At 46.3% G+C, this 14482-nt stretch overlaps 1 protein-coding gene across 5 annotated transcripts in view; it reads left to right on the forward strand.

The window, feature by feature from the left end:
* The window catches only part of MRAS (muscle RAS oncogene homolog), a 55254-nt gene that overhangs the window by 25986 nt on the left and 14786 nt on the right, over positions 1–14482 (forward strand). The window contains exon 2 of one of the 5 annotated variants that reach the window (XM_040480290.1): positions 10620–10758. The exons of the other annotated variants lie outside the window; for them this stretch is intronic. The gene's annotated coding sequence lies outside the window, so the exon portion shown is untranslated. The remainder of the gene's footprint in view (positions 1–10619; positions 10759–14482) is intronic. 5 annotated transcript variants of the gene reach the window in all.

The raw sequence follows: 14482 nt of genomic DNA on the forward strand, positions 1-14482 counted from the left end.
GCAGTTGCATTTTGTGTATTAACTGTAACCTGCAACCTTGCTAAATTCACTTATTAGTTCTGTTGGCTTTTTTGTAGATTCCTTTGGGCTTTCTGCAGAGATGGTCATGTCTGCGAGTAAAGATAGTTTTACTTCTGCCTTTGCAAACTGGATGGCTTCTGTTTCTTTTCCTTGCCTGATTTTACTGACTAAAAACATACTTGTCCTGTTCTTGATCTTAAGGAGAAAGGTTTCAGTCTTTCAGCAATAAATAGGATGTTAGCTGTAGGTTTTTTATCGATTCCCTTTATCAGGTTGAAGAACTTCCTATTACTAGTTTCCTGAGAATTTTTATGAGGTGTGGATATTGGATTTTTGTCAAATGCTTTTCTGTGTCTACTTAGATACTCATATGGTATTTCATTTTTAGTGTGTCATTTTGGCAAATTATGTTAATTTTTATAATGTTAAACCAACATTGTCTCCCTGGGATAAATCCCACTTGGTCATGATGCTTTCTTCTTTTATGTAATGTTGGCTTTGACTTGCTAAAATTTTGTTTAGAATTTTTGTGTGTATGTTCTTGAGAGCTATACTGGCCTGTGGTTTTCTTGTCATGCCTAGTAATGCTAGCATTATAGAATGCATTGAGAAATATGCTCTCTTCTTCAATTTTCTGGAGGGGTTTGAACAAAATTGGTATTATTTCTTCCTTAAATATTTAGTTGAATATACCTACGAGGCACTCTGGGGCCGGAGTTTTCTTTGTTGGAAGATTTTTTAACTACAAATTCAATTCCTTTAGTAAATATAGGGATATTCAGGTTATTTGTTTCTTCAGTGCGTTTTGGTAGTTGATGTCTTTAAAAAAGTTGTTCAGGGGCGCCTGGGTGGCGCAGTCGGTTAAGCGTCCGACTTCAGCCAGGTCACGATCTCACGGTCCGTGAGTTCGAGCCCTGCGTCGGGCTCTGGGCTGATGGCTCAGAGCCTGGAGCCTGTTTCCGATTCTGTGTCTCCCTCTCTCTCTGCCCCTCCCCCGTTCATGCTCTGTCTCTCTCTGTCCCAAAAATAAATAAACGTTGGAAAAAAAAATTTTTTTTTAAAGTTGTTCAGTTCATCAGAGTTACCAAATTTATTGGCATAAAGTTGTTCATGATATTCTCTTATTCTCCTGCTAATGTCAGTAGAATCCAGAGTGATGTTTCCCCTCTCATTCCTGATGTTTTTAATTTGTGTCTTCTCCTTTTTCCCTAAACAGACAGTCTAGAGATTTATCGATATCATTGATTTTCACAAAAGAACCACCTCTTGAGTCCATTGACTTTTCCCATTTGGTTCCATTGATTTCCACTCTTAGCTTTATTATTTCCTTTTGTCTGCCTACTTTGGATTTAATTTGTTCTTCTTTCTCTAATTTTTTTAAGTGAAAGCTTATGTGATTGATTTGAACATTTCTTCTTTTCCAAGATCTTCATTTGGTGCTATAAATTCCCCCAAACTACTTGGTTAGCAGCATCCCACACATTCTAATACACTGTGTTTTCATTTTCATTCTGTTCAGAATACTTTCCTATTTCCCTTCTGAGATTTTCTTTGACCCATTGGTTATTTAGAAATATTTAGCTTTCAAGTATTTAGGAATTTTCCAGAGATCCTTCTGTTACTGGTTTCTATTTTAATTTCACTGTGTCAGAGAACATAAAATATATGATTTAAATTATTTAACACTTACAGAGGCTTATTTTATGACCCAGGGTATGTTCTCTCTGGTAAATGTTCCATGTGCACATGAAAAGAATGAGTATTCTGCCGTTGTTGGGTGGAACGTTCTATGAATGTCTGTTGTGTTGTTTGGTGTTTGGTTGTTTCAAGTGAGACGATAAATCTGGTCCTTGTTGCTCCATCTTGGCTGGAACCAGAACCAAATCATCACTTTATTTAAAAATTTTTTTTTAATTTTTAAAGTTTATTTATTGATTTAGAGAGAGAGAGAGAGAGAGAGAGAGAGAGAGAGAGCAAGCAAATGCAAGCAGGGGAGGGGCAGAGAAAGGGAGAGGGAGGATCCCAAGCAGGCTCCATGCTGTCAGCACAGAGCCTGATGTGGGTCTCGAACTCACAAACCATGAGATCATGACCTGAGCCAAACCAAGAGTTGGATGATTAACTGACTGAGCCACCCAGGCACCCCCTGAATCACCACTTAAAAAAAAAAAATGTGACAGCTTTGTGTGTATACTGAAATGTGTACTTTAAGAAGGGCGAGGGGCACCTGGGTGGCTCAGTCGGTTAAGCGTCCAACTTCGGCTCAGGTCACGATCTCACCGTCGGTGAGTTCGAGCCCCGCCTCGGGCTCTGTGCTGACAGCTCGGCGCCTGGAGCCTGCTTGGGATTCTGTGTCTCCCTCTCTCTGCCCCTCCCCCACTCACTCTGTGCCTTTCAAAAATGAATAAACGTTAAAAATTTTTTTTCTTAGGAAGGGCGAATATTATGGTATTTGAATTATATCATAGTTTTAAAAACCACCATCCTTCAGGGCTTTGGCTGTAGTCCTGAAACTGAATCGTTCCCCAGGAACCAAGCACATTCCCGCCTCTGGGACTCTGCATTTGGTATTCTGTCTAGAACGTTCTTCCTTCAGCAATACATTCTCACCTTTGTGTAGGTCTCCACTCAAATGTTAAGTTTACCTAAGAAGTCTTCCCTGACCAAACCATCTGTACCAGCAGCCACCCCACCCCTGTCATTCTGTCTCCTTGTTAACTCTTTTTCTTTATTCTACCTTTTACTGGTAAACATATATTTGCTCCCTATATTTACTTGAGTTTTTATTGCTTCCCGAAAAAATATAAATTTTTGAGAGCGGAGACTTTATTTACTGCTATATTCTCGGTGTCTAGACGACTGCTTGGCTCATCGTACGTCCTCAGTAAATGTGTGTGAAATGAATGTATGACTAAGTCCTGAACAGTATATGTGCAGTCATAGGTGTGAAGTGCTAGCTGTGTTATATAATGAATATCTATAACCACTAAAAGTTAAAACTTACATTTATGCACCTGCTAAAAATCATCTCATGCGTCACCCATTCGACTACATGCCGCATTTTGGGATATACGGAGTTAAAGAACTGTAAGCAGTTTCTTTACTGTGGGACTTAAGAGAATCTTCAATATACAAACATAATATTGGAAATGTAGTGGTAGGATAGGTTGTCCTTAGGGTTTCCCAAAGGACCGCTGTTAGCACATCATTCTGGACTATTTCCACAGAAAACATCCCGAAAAACATGGCATAATACATGTAAGAGAGCAACATCATTGCCTGGTGCATAATTGGGACTTAATGAATATTAGTTCTCTATACAGCCGTATTGACTTCTCTAACTTTTTCTTAAAGTAACTTTGGGTATTAGATTCGTTTCTGAGGGGAAAAAAAGTTTCCAAGGGTGATTTTTAGGAAGATTTTGTGATAATGTTTATTATCACAATAAAAATATTTATTATTTCAGCAGCAGGGAAAAGGGAAGCATGCCACAGCACTACTTTATAAGCACAAATTTGCAAAGCTTGTGTTCTGAATCTCCTGGGCTCCCCTGGGATGCTGTGCCTCTCAACCTGCCCCCTGAACCCAGCCTAATTCAGGGCATTGCCCACCCAGGGCATCCTCAGGCACAGATGCTAGATTGCTACATTTCTCCACTGAGTTAAGTCTTGTATTAAGAAAAGAAAGGCAGGTCAGGGCACCTGGGTGGCTCCGTTGGTTAAGCAGCTGACTTCAGCTCAGGTCATGATCTCATGGTTTGTGAGTTCAAGCCCCGCATCAGACTCTGTGCTGACAGCTCAGAGCCTGGAGCCTGCTTTGGATTCTGTGTCTCCCTCACCCTCTGCCCCTCCCCCACTCACTGTCTGTCTCTCAAAACTGAATAAATGTTAAAAGAAAAGAAAGGCTTAAAACATACCTTTTAAATATTAATTAGTCTGGCATTTAAAAAGATGCCTGTCCCATGTTTTGGGAGTTTCAATCAAAGACTGGTTATATTTACGCTTGAGTATAATTCTGACCCCTTCTGAGGCTAGATTCCTCTGGAGTGGATTGCAGCCCTGGGATGATCAGGACTTTCCTCGGGCATCCTGCTTCCCTGGAGGCCATACCATCCTGGGGGGGCGCAGTGCTAAGCCTGGGAAGCCTTCCAAGGGCTCTGAATTCTGGGGTTTGCTCTTCTTCCAAATTCAAAAAGAGCAAAAACATGGCAGCTTGATGAGGAGGAGGAGGGGGATAATTATGAGGGCAGTAATGATCTTTACTGAGCAATTACTATGTGCAAACTTCATGCCAAGCACGTTGCATACGCTCTGTTTTAATACAACAGTACTGTGCTAGCTACTGTTATTTCCCTAAAAATAAAGCACAGCAAGATTCACACAGCTAGCAATGGCTTGAACTCCCTTTGTCTCCTGGATTCTCTGTTAGTCTGATTGGGTGGGAAAATCCTCTCCCACCTCACAAGCTGATCCCTGGGCCTCTGGGAATGGACATTGAAGTCCTGGGAAGAGGGGAACGTGGCCTGGATTATCAGGATCAACAGACGTATTCGCCTGTCCCGCTTACAACTTGCCCAAGGCCCTTCAGATGGCCAACTGTTCTTCCCAGGCTTGCTCAAAAAGCCTTCTCTGGTTGCCACACAGGATTCTCAGAGGCTTCTGCTTACTTACAGACTTGTTTCTTGCTCTCTTTCAAGGGACCTCATTGCCCTGGTTCTCCCAGAATCTAAGACACAGGAGACAGCTGACCTCAGGGGCCAGCAGCTGGGGTCCCCAGTGTCTAGGACTACTAGGCTTTGGAGCAAGTCTGCTCTGGGTTCTTTCGCACAGGCCCTGTGGGACCCTGACCTCACCTGTCATGTCATTGTTACAGCCCAGTTCTGGGAACGTCTCCTCACTTCCCGGTGCCCACCTCTCTGCTGTGCCCACCTCTCCCGGCTCTCCAGCCTTCTCTCCTGGTCCTTGACTTTGGTCCCCCCCTCACCCTGGCTTTCAACTACAGGACTCACCATATCCCAGTTCTCAGGTTTCATGAATCAGGAAGAACCAAGCCTTGGGCAGAGCCTTGAGGTTTTGTATGTATGTATGTGTGTATGCACATCTGTATGTACGTATGATTTTATTGTGGTGAAATAGACATAAATCTTAACATTGTAACTGTTTTTAAGTGTATAGGTCTGTGGCCTTAAGTCCATGCATGTTATTGTGCGGCCGTCGCCACCATCCCTCCGCAGACTTACTCATGTCCAACTGACACTCTGCACCCAGCAAACAATAACTCCTACTCCCTTTCCCCCGGCCCCTGGAAGCACCGTTCTACATCCTGTCTCTTTGAATTTGACTACTCTGAGTACCTCATATATGTATGTGGACTCATACAGCACTGGTTCCTTTGTGACTGGCTTATTTAACTTAGCGCAATGTCTTCGAGGTCCATCCACCCATGTTGTAACATGTGTCAGGATTTCATGTCTTTTAAGACTGAATGATATCCCACCGTATGTATATACCACATTTTGTTTACCCATTTGTGCAGCAGCGGACCCTGGGACTCTTTCCACTTCATGGCTCTTGTGAATAATGCTGCTGTGCACACGAGCGTACAGATATCTGTTCCAGTCCGTGCTTCCAGTTGTTTTGTCTTGGAGTTCTTGTGAGCCTATTTTTTTCTGTTAGGCTGGGGCTGGCAGGCTCCTGAACTCTATGGTATCACCCCCTCACTATATACCTAAGGAAACTGCTGCAGACGGAGAAGTGACTTGCCTAAGTCAAGCTAGAGGCAGAGCAGACCCAGGGCGTCTTAACTCTGCTGAGCACATCCCCCTTCCTGTCCTGTTTGCGCCTAAACCTTGGCCCTGCAGGGAAGGGTATTGACCGCATCCTCCGCAATCCTACCTACAACAGGGATGGGTGTCGCTGGGCTGCTCACCTGTACGGTTCCCAGTCCCACCCTCTTCCCAGCCTTGCATCTTTCTTCCACCAACGGAGAGCAGCAGCGGCCCTAACTCTCCCGACACCTCTTCCCACTGTGGGCTCCCGGGCCCAGCTCTGCAGCCGCCCTGGCCCCCTGTGTCCCCATTGACAGTTTGGTCTTTGCAGAGTGAAAGCTCCAGCCCTTCTCCTGCACCCTCAGAAGCTGGGATGTTTCCACCCTGGCTTCTGCCCAAACCTCAGACACAAGTGCTGTTGTCTTCTCGGAGCAGCCTGGACCTGGCTTTTCCCTGAACACTTGAATCCACATTCTTTCTGGGGAGGAGGAGGGAAGGAGGACATTGGAAGGGCAGCGAGAGGAAAAGGAACATTCATTGAGTGTATTTTTCTGAGCTAGAGCTTCAGAGTAAGCACCGCCCCGTGGCCCCCCAACTAAAAGTGGGGTACAGCCAGAGCTGGCCTGTCGTTCCACCTTTCCACCCATCCTCCTCCTTTCCTGCTGGCAGTGATGTGGGAGGAATTTCCCTCTTTTTCTTTATGAGGGAACGTGGCCTCAGATTATGAAATCCAGCCCTGCAGGCCTCTGCCTGACTCTTTATTCTGGTTCCGCCAGCCATCACTGCTTGAATGCTTCCAGTAACGTGGGGCTTACTGATCTCCAAGGAGCTCAGGGCAGTGCCTCCTGGTGCACTGAAGCCAAACCCTCTTTCACAGTGGCTCCTTCTGCTTCACTGCAGTGGGAGCAGTTACTCCTGACCAGACTTTTCTGGAAGGCCAGAGCCTGTGTTAAGGACTTTGCACGGATTGTTTTATTTCATCTTCGCAACAGTTCTGCTAAATTGAGTTTAATGTCTCCACCATGCCGGTGAGCACAGCTGCTCCTTAGCCAGTACCCACCAGTACTGCCATACTAGTTGATAAAGTAGTGAAATACTTCCATAACATTGGGAAACTGCTGCTGTTGCTGTCCTGTGTCCCTGGGGACCCAGACCTCCTGCTCCAGCACCTGTCCAGCCGTCCTCCGATCGGTCAGGCCCCTGCAGGCGGAGGGAACCAAGATTCAGAGAGGGGAAATAACATGTCCAAGGTCACACAGCTCATTAGAGCCCCATTCCTCTGACCCCGAAGCAAAAGATCTTATTCTTGCCCTGTGTCAGCTTAGCCCACTAGCCGGCCTGGGAGCTGAGGTTCACCCCATCAGGCAGTGACCTCGAGTCAGCTCAACAAGGCTGTGTGATGACAGTGTGTATGCAATGTATGCCCCTCCCCCTTCAAAGTCACAGCAGAGCCAGGATTCAGTCCTGGGGTTTGTACCCTAAACCTCAGGTGGGTTTCCTCTTACATTGTTGACAGATCCTATACCCCTGCAGTTAATTTACGCTTTTGCCCTGATTTCAGAACTTCATGTTGATTGCTCTTAAAAGTCATGTGACGATTTTGGACTAGGGCACCGCTGAAGGCGGTAGTGAGAAGGAGTTAGCTTAGCTTCCTGTTGTATTTTGGAGGAGGAAACAACAGCATTTGTAGATGGAGTATATGGCATGGGGTGGGGGTAGAGAGAGAAAGCCTTTGGCCTGCATGCTGGTAGAATGGTTAGGTTTATCAAGATTAGGAAGACTGGTGAAAAGCAAGTTTGGGGGGAAATCAAGAGTTTAATTTTGGACATGTTAAATCTGAGATGCCTTTCTCATATACAGATAGAAGTCATGCAGGCAGCCGGATGTCTGAATCTAGAGTAAGGGGAGATGTATAGGCTGGAGATGGAAATTTTGGAGTAGACATGTAAAGCCGTGAGATGAGAGGTGGCCAACGAAGTGAATGTGGGGGACTGAGTGTGGGGACCCACCAGCATTTAGAGGGTAGAGAGATAAAGGGACAGAACAGGACCAGTCACTGCAGTAGGAGAAGAACCGGAGAGAGCGATGTCCCAAGGCTCTTCAAAAAGGAGGGAACCATCACCTACTGGCCTGAGTGCATGAGCCAGATTAATGTCAGATGTCAGCAGGTGGCCCAGTGGGTTGAGGACTGAGAAGTGCCAACTGGATTCAGTGACATGAAAGTCATTGGTGACTTGACTAGATCAATTTTGATAGAGTGGTCAGGAATGAAAGTCTGATCATAGTGGGTTCAAGAGAGAGTGGAGGAGAGGATGAGCAGGCAATGAGAACAGACAAGTCAAGGGGTGTGGCTGTAAAGAGGAACAGAGAAATGGACAGCAGCCAGAAGGAGATGTGAGGTCAAGGGGCAGGGTTTTTACTTGTAATTTTTTTGACTTTAATTTTTTTTTAAGGTGAGAGAAATTAAAGTATGTTTACATTGTGGTAGAAATGAACCACTAGAGAAAGAAATGGATGATGCAGGAGACAACAATAGCAGCAGTGCCCTTGTATAGGTGGAAGAGGACAGGATCCAGTGTCCATTTGGAGGGGATGGGCTTGGACAGGAGCAGGGCCAGGTCATCCCCGTAGTAAGAAGACAATGGGAGTGTGTGTTTCAGAGAAAAAGAGAGGGGGTCCCTCATACATTTTTTAATTGAGATGTAACTCCATGGAAAACTCCCTCCTTTAAATAGTATAGATATACAGTTGTGCAGTCACAACTGCTGACTGATTCACAAATCAGCAATCACTTGGATCACCACTGATTGTTGAACATTTCCACCACCTCCCCCTAGAAAGCTCACTCCATTAACCAGTCATTCCCCATTCTCCCCCACCACCTCCCCCAGTCCCTGAAACCACTGACGGACTTTCTGTCTTTACAGATCAGCCTATGCTGGACATTTCATATAAATGGCACCATACTCTAAGTAGCCTTTCACTTAGAAAGTGACTAGGCTCTTTCACTCAAGGTGCTGTTTTTAAGGTGCATCCTGTTGGAGCTTGTATCAGAATTTCGTTCCTTTTTATGTGCGAATAGTATTTATTCTAGTGTATGGATATGCATCACATTTTCTTTATCCACTGATCCATTGCTGGCCATTCGGGTTGTCTCCACTCTGGGGCTTCAATGGATAGTGCTGCTTCAGACATTCGTGTGCGAGTTTTTGTGTAGATATGTTTTCACTTCTCTCGGGTGTGTCCCTGGCATGGACTGGCTGGGTCCTGTGGTAACTCCATGTTTCACTTTTCAAGGAAATGCTAAACCATTTTCTGCAGTGGCTGCGTTTGCCTCCCCCGCAGTGTGCGAGGCTTCCTCGGTCTGTGAGGTGGGTTGATTTGGAAGCTTGTGGAATTTAGCTGATGATCTCTGTTTCACACCTGTTTCACTCAGCTGGGGGTGGAGATTGGAGGAGAGGAGGCCGTGGGAAGCTGTGGCCCAGGAGTAGGAGAAGACTGGATGGGGACACGTTTAGATTTGTTGGGTGCTTTAAGGGCCCCGGAAGTCGGTGCTAGGACTTTAAAGGGAGCAAGGAGCACGGCTCTGAGTTCTCTCCTCCCAGCTATGCGTGGCCACCCAGGGGCAGGTGTGAGGTAGGTGGAAGGTTGGGGGTAAGCAGGTGGGATGGTGTCTTCCGTCTCGGCAGACCTCGGTGCTCTGTCCTCGCCTCCTCCGTGTAGACCTGTGCCTCTTCACAGGCCCTGCAGACATTGCTGGCTGCCCGGTCAAAGACAGGCTGGTGCCAGCAGCAGAGCAAGGCTTGGCTCCAGATGGTCTGGTGTTCAAATCGTGCCTCTCCTGCTCGCCAGCAGTGGGAACCTGGGCAGGTCACCGCCTTGCCCTGCTTCATTTCTTCACCTATAAAATGTTGCCCACCCCCCCCCCCCACTAGTTGTGAGTGGTTGTGAGGAAGAAATGGGGTTGTAGGCCAACGTTTTGCCTCCCTGTTCCTCTCCATTACCAGCACCCCCCTGCCCTGCTACCATCTGTCCCTGGGATGTTCCTGGTTACACAGCTGAGACCCACCCCCCTGCTGCCCCCTTCTTTCCCTGAGAGAGGTTATTTGTTTGGGGTAGAGGTGTTCCCAGCTCTTCTAAGAATTCCACAAAACCATAGACCATCTCCCTGAGAGAATGTACACCCACACATGCAATATGTTCTCCAGGGTCAGGGAATTTAGGGACCCCATGAAAATGTATTCCAGGGCTTCTTCCCGTTCCCCCAGCTGCCATAGTGTGGCCTCTCGAGCAGTTGTCCCCTAAGGCTGGTGGCCAGCACTTCTGTCCTGTCATCCTTAAGTCAGTGAGTTGAGGTTGGGGCCACTGCCAGAGGGAAGCTTCCGCATCACCAGGGAGCCAGCCGTATGTGCTGCAGGATCTTGCCCCCTCCCCCTTAGAGAGTCCCAAGTGGCCTGGCTTTCCACACCCTGCCAGCACTTTAGAGAAGAAAGCGGCCCTTTTTCTGGGAACAGTGCGTGGTGCATGGGTCCAGCCCTTCTGCCCGACACTCAGCCCACTCCATGTATACCCTTACCCAGAAAGGGGAACACAAGTAACATAGTAAAGAGCCCTCATCCCTACTGATGCTCAACTAGGTGGCATGTATTTATTGGAGTCTTCTCCTGGGAAGGGCACAGGCTTCCCCACCTGACTCCCGTGTGAAATGGGCATGATCACTCCTGCCTCCCACTACGGGTCTGTGGATTAGAGAAAGGTAGAGAACAGCAGGCATGGTCCTTGGAGGCGTATTATCTCTAGAAATCATCATCTCTGTTGTTTTATATTCCAGAACCCTTACTTCACCATGAAGGGTGCGTTACACAAGTTAAAAAGTCACTTCTTAGTGATTTCCCTTAAAGCTGGCCCGGGCTGATCGAACACAGTAACTGCATTTCCTATGGCATGCATGTGATCTGTCTAGTCATTCTGTAAGTATTTTTTTGGACCTGCATTGGGTGCTGAAGCTTTTGAGACACCCAGGGAAATGAAAGCCAGGCTCCCCTCCCACTCGCCCTCTGGAGTTCCCTGCCCCCCCCCCCGCCCCCGCCGTGGTGGGGAGCTGAGCCAGGCCTGGAGGCACTGACTAGGAGAGACCCACGGAACCCATAACCCAACAGGAAGGGTTCAAAGACACAGGTCAGAGGCTTGGGCTCTCAGGAGAGGAGGCAGACTGCAGCCACGCGGCGGGATGGCTGGGGTAGCTGGCGGAGAGGGTATTCTGGTTCATTTGTGCAAGCCTTGTGCAAAGGCTTGTAATTGAGACACAACCCGGCGGGTTCTGGGTGGCCAGACCCACACCCTCTGGTTGAAGATAAAAGACTGGATGAGTAGGGACAGCTGGGTCTTGGGGAAGTTGGAGTGGCCTCCTTCCCAGTATGCAGCCTTGAGCAGATCCCTTTAACATTCTGGGCCTCAGTGTCTGCATTTGTACTAGGCCATGAAGAGGACCCAGAGGGCGTGTGTGCATAAAACCCCAGCAAAGTGCCTTCTGCCAGTAGGAACATGGTGGGAAGGACTCTTGTCAGCCAAAGAGCTCAGACTGTACCCTGGGCTGCCGCCAAGGTCAGAGCCCTGAGCCCATGGCAGGGTGTGCCTCCCACTGAAAGCCCTGGAGGAGGAAGAAGAGGAAGAAGAGAAGAAGGAAGAGGAAGAGTGGGAGGGAGATGAGGAGGGAGAAGGAGGAAGGCTCAGCTGGGACCCAAGCTGGTGCCCTCACATGCTGACTGCCCACCTGCGGGGGTGGGAGGCCCCATGCCATACCCACACGTGGGACTTGGATTCTGAAATTCACAAGATCTAAGAACAGCCCTGGGGTTTCCACTTAAACCCTCCTCAGCCACACTGCTGGCCCCATTATCCTCTGGATGGGAAGACTGGGGCAAAGCAGACAGAGGTACACAGCGCTGACCCTCTCTGTCTCCAGAATCTTTATCTCTTCTCCCTCCTTCTGCCCTGGGTGCCTGTGTCTCTGTCTCTGTCTGTCTCTCTCTCACACACACGCATGCACACACATGCACACACACACACACACACACACACACACACACACACACACATTGGCAAAACACCTCTTTTCCCACAGTGACTAATACTTTCTCTGGAATCCTCCTACCTTCATGACATCAGGCATGGGAAATGCAGGCTGAATCATAATTTCTGAAATGCATAGCTGCCCATCATCTTCAGCCTCTTTTGGAGGCAGAGCTACTGACAAGGGGCCTGTGCCCCTTCCAGGTGTATGTGTGTGGAGGGGAGGGATGAAGCCCAAACCAGACCAGGCCCAGCTCAGCCCCCATCTGCTCCTTCCTGGTTGCGTCTGCCCTTCTGGGGCCCTAAGGTTTAGAATTTCCAAGGTGCCCTCCACTCTCCTCTTTCCCCTTGGCCCCCATTCTCTATGTTCTGTGTCTTCATTGTCTGCCCATTCATTTTTTTCTCTCCACTTCAAACACACCTGCCTTCGCTGACACCCTGGTTGCCTCTGCCCTGGTCCCTCCTTCACCTCTTCACAGCTTCCCTCTCCAGTCCCCTCCCTCTTTGGCTGCCAGACTTACCCTCTCACTACATCTCTCCCCTCTCTGAACCTTCGGTAGCTCCCCAGCACCCACTGAGTTCAAACATTTTAGTGTAGCATCCAAGGGGCACAGCCTCTGGTCTCCTCGACCTCTCTCCCATCACAGACCTTTTATGCCTGCACACCAGCCTCCCCATGACTCTTTTCTTCCTAGCCTTCAGGCCGTTGCCCATGCTGATTCTCTGCCTGGAAGGCCTTCCCCAGGCCCTATCTTTTTTATGTCAAATGCTGTTCTTTTAAGGGCAGAATAAGTATCCCTTCTTGGCTAAAACCTTCCATTATCCCTCCAAGCTGAAGGGACCCCCCCCCGCCCCTTCCCTAGATCTCCAATAGTATGTATCACTTTCTGTCCTGTATTATTTTTCTTCAAGTGTCAGCCCAGCTAGCCTGTAAGTACCTTGATAGTGAGATGCAGCTTTCTTTTTAACCACCTGAAGTACCAAGCAGAGCAGATGGCACTGCGTAGGTGCTCAAGAAGTAATTGGCAAATGGATGACTGACTGAATGCACCTCTTAGAGTCCCATGTGCAGGCTGCTCCTGTTCCCCAAAGGTGGGGCAGGCCTGGACGTTACCACACAACCATGTGCCATCCCTGTCCGGTTTGTGATTAGGACTATGCTAGGCTGTTTCCATGAGCTGGAAAGTTCTTTATTTTCTGGGCTCTGGAACAGTTTGTCCCTAATAAAAAGAGCTTTGTGCCATTCATGGGGGAGATTTGTCTCTTTAATTTCATGGATAATTATTGGCCTATTCAGATTTTATATATTTTCTTGAACCAGTTTTGTTCATTTATATTTTCCTTAAATTGTCCATTTCATCAAGAATTGAAAATTTATTGCTATAAAACTGCATATAGTTTTCTTTCATAATTAAATATATATCTAGATCTAGGCCTTTCCTCAATCCAAAGGCTTATTAGTCTTTTTTCTTTTCTTTTTTCTTTTTTTTTTTTTTGTCTGATAAGAATCGCTAAAGGCTTTTTTTTCTTTAATTGGTCTTTTCAAAGAATCAGATTTTGATTTTTAGATATCTACTACTTTTACTTCCTCTCATTTTCTTAATTTCTACTTTCATTGATGATTTCTTCTCTCTTTGGTTTTATTTTTCTTTTCCTAGCCCCTTCATTTAAATGCTTAGTTAATTTTCAGTCTCTTGTTTTTGGAAGTGCATTTAAAGCTATAATTTTCCTCTGAGTACCACTTTGGCCTCAAACCAGGGGTTTTATTGTTGTTTATTGTCATTCAATTCTAAATCGTTTGTAACTTATACTTTGCTTTTCTCTTTAACTAGAGCATTTTTGAGCAGTATCACTCTTTAAACTTTGAAGTGGATAGTTTCTTTTACATATGTGTTGCTGTTAATTTCTGATAGTTTTGCGTTAGACAAAAAGATAGCTGCATATGACATCTGCTTTCAGAAATTTGTTGAAATTTTTATTGATGGCTTAATATATGGCCAATTTTTGTGACAATTTCCTGTGTTTGAAAATGCTTATTTACTGTTTGAGTGTAAAGTTTGTTCTCTCAGATGATGTTTTTAAATTTGGCATTATTGAGATCATTACTTTTGAGGGGCCAGGTGATCTGTCTCTAAGACAGGCCTGTTCAGTTCTTTTTTTTCCAGATTTTTATTTAAATTCTAGTTAGTTAACATATCGTGTCATATTGGCTTCAAGAGTAGAATTTAGTGATTCGTCACTTAAGTATAACACCCAGTGCTCATCCCAACAAGTGCCTACTTAGTGCCCATCACCCATCTAGCCCATCCCCCGCCCCACTCCCCTCCAGCAACTCTCAATTTGTTCTCTGTATTTAAGAGTCTCTTATGGTTTGCCTCCCTCTGTTTTTCTTATTTTTCCTTCCCTTCCCCTATGTTCATCTGTTGAGTTTCTCAAATTCCACATATGAGTGAAATCATATGGTATTTGTCTTTCTCTGATTTATTTCACTTGGCGTAATACACTCTAGCTCCATCCACGTTGTTGGAAATGGCAAGATTTCATTCTTTTTAGGCTGAGTAATATTCCATCGTATATATATATATATATACACACCACATCTTCTTTATCAATTCATCAATC

Source organism: Herpailurus yagouaroundi, unplaced genomic scaffold, assembly GCF_014898765.1.
Source record: "Herpailurus yagouaroundi ecotype Mexico unplaced genomic scaffold, PumYag 159, whole genome shotgun sequence".
In the NCBI taxonomy this organism is placed as follows: domain Eukaryota; kingdom Metazoa; phylum Chordata; class Mammalia; order Carnivora; family Felidae; genus Herpailurus; species Herpailurus yagouaroundi.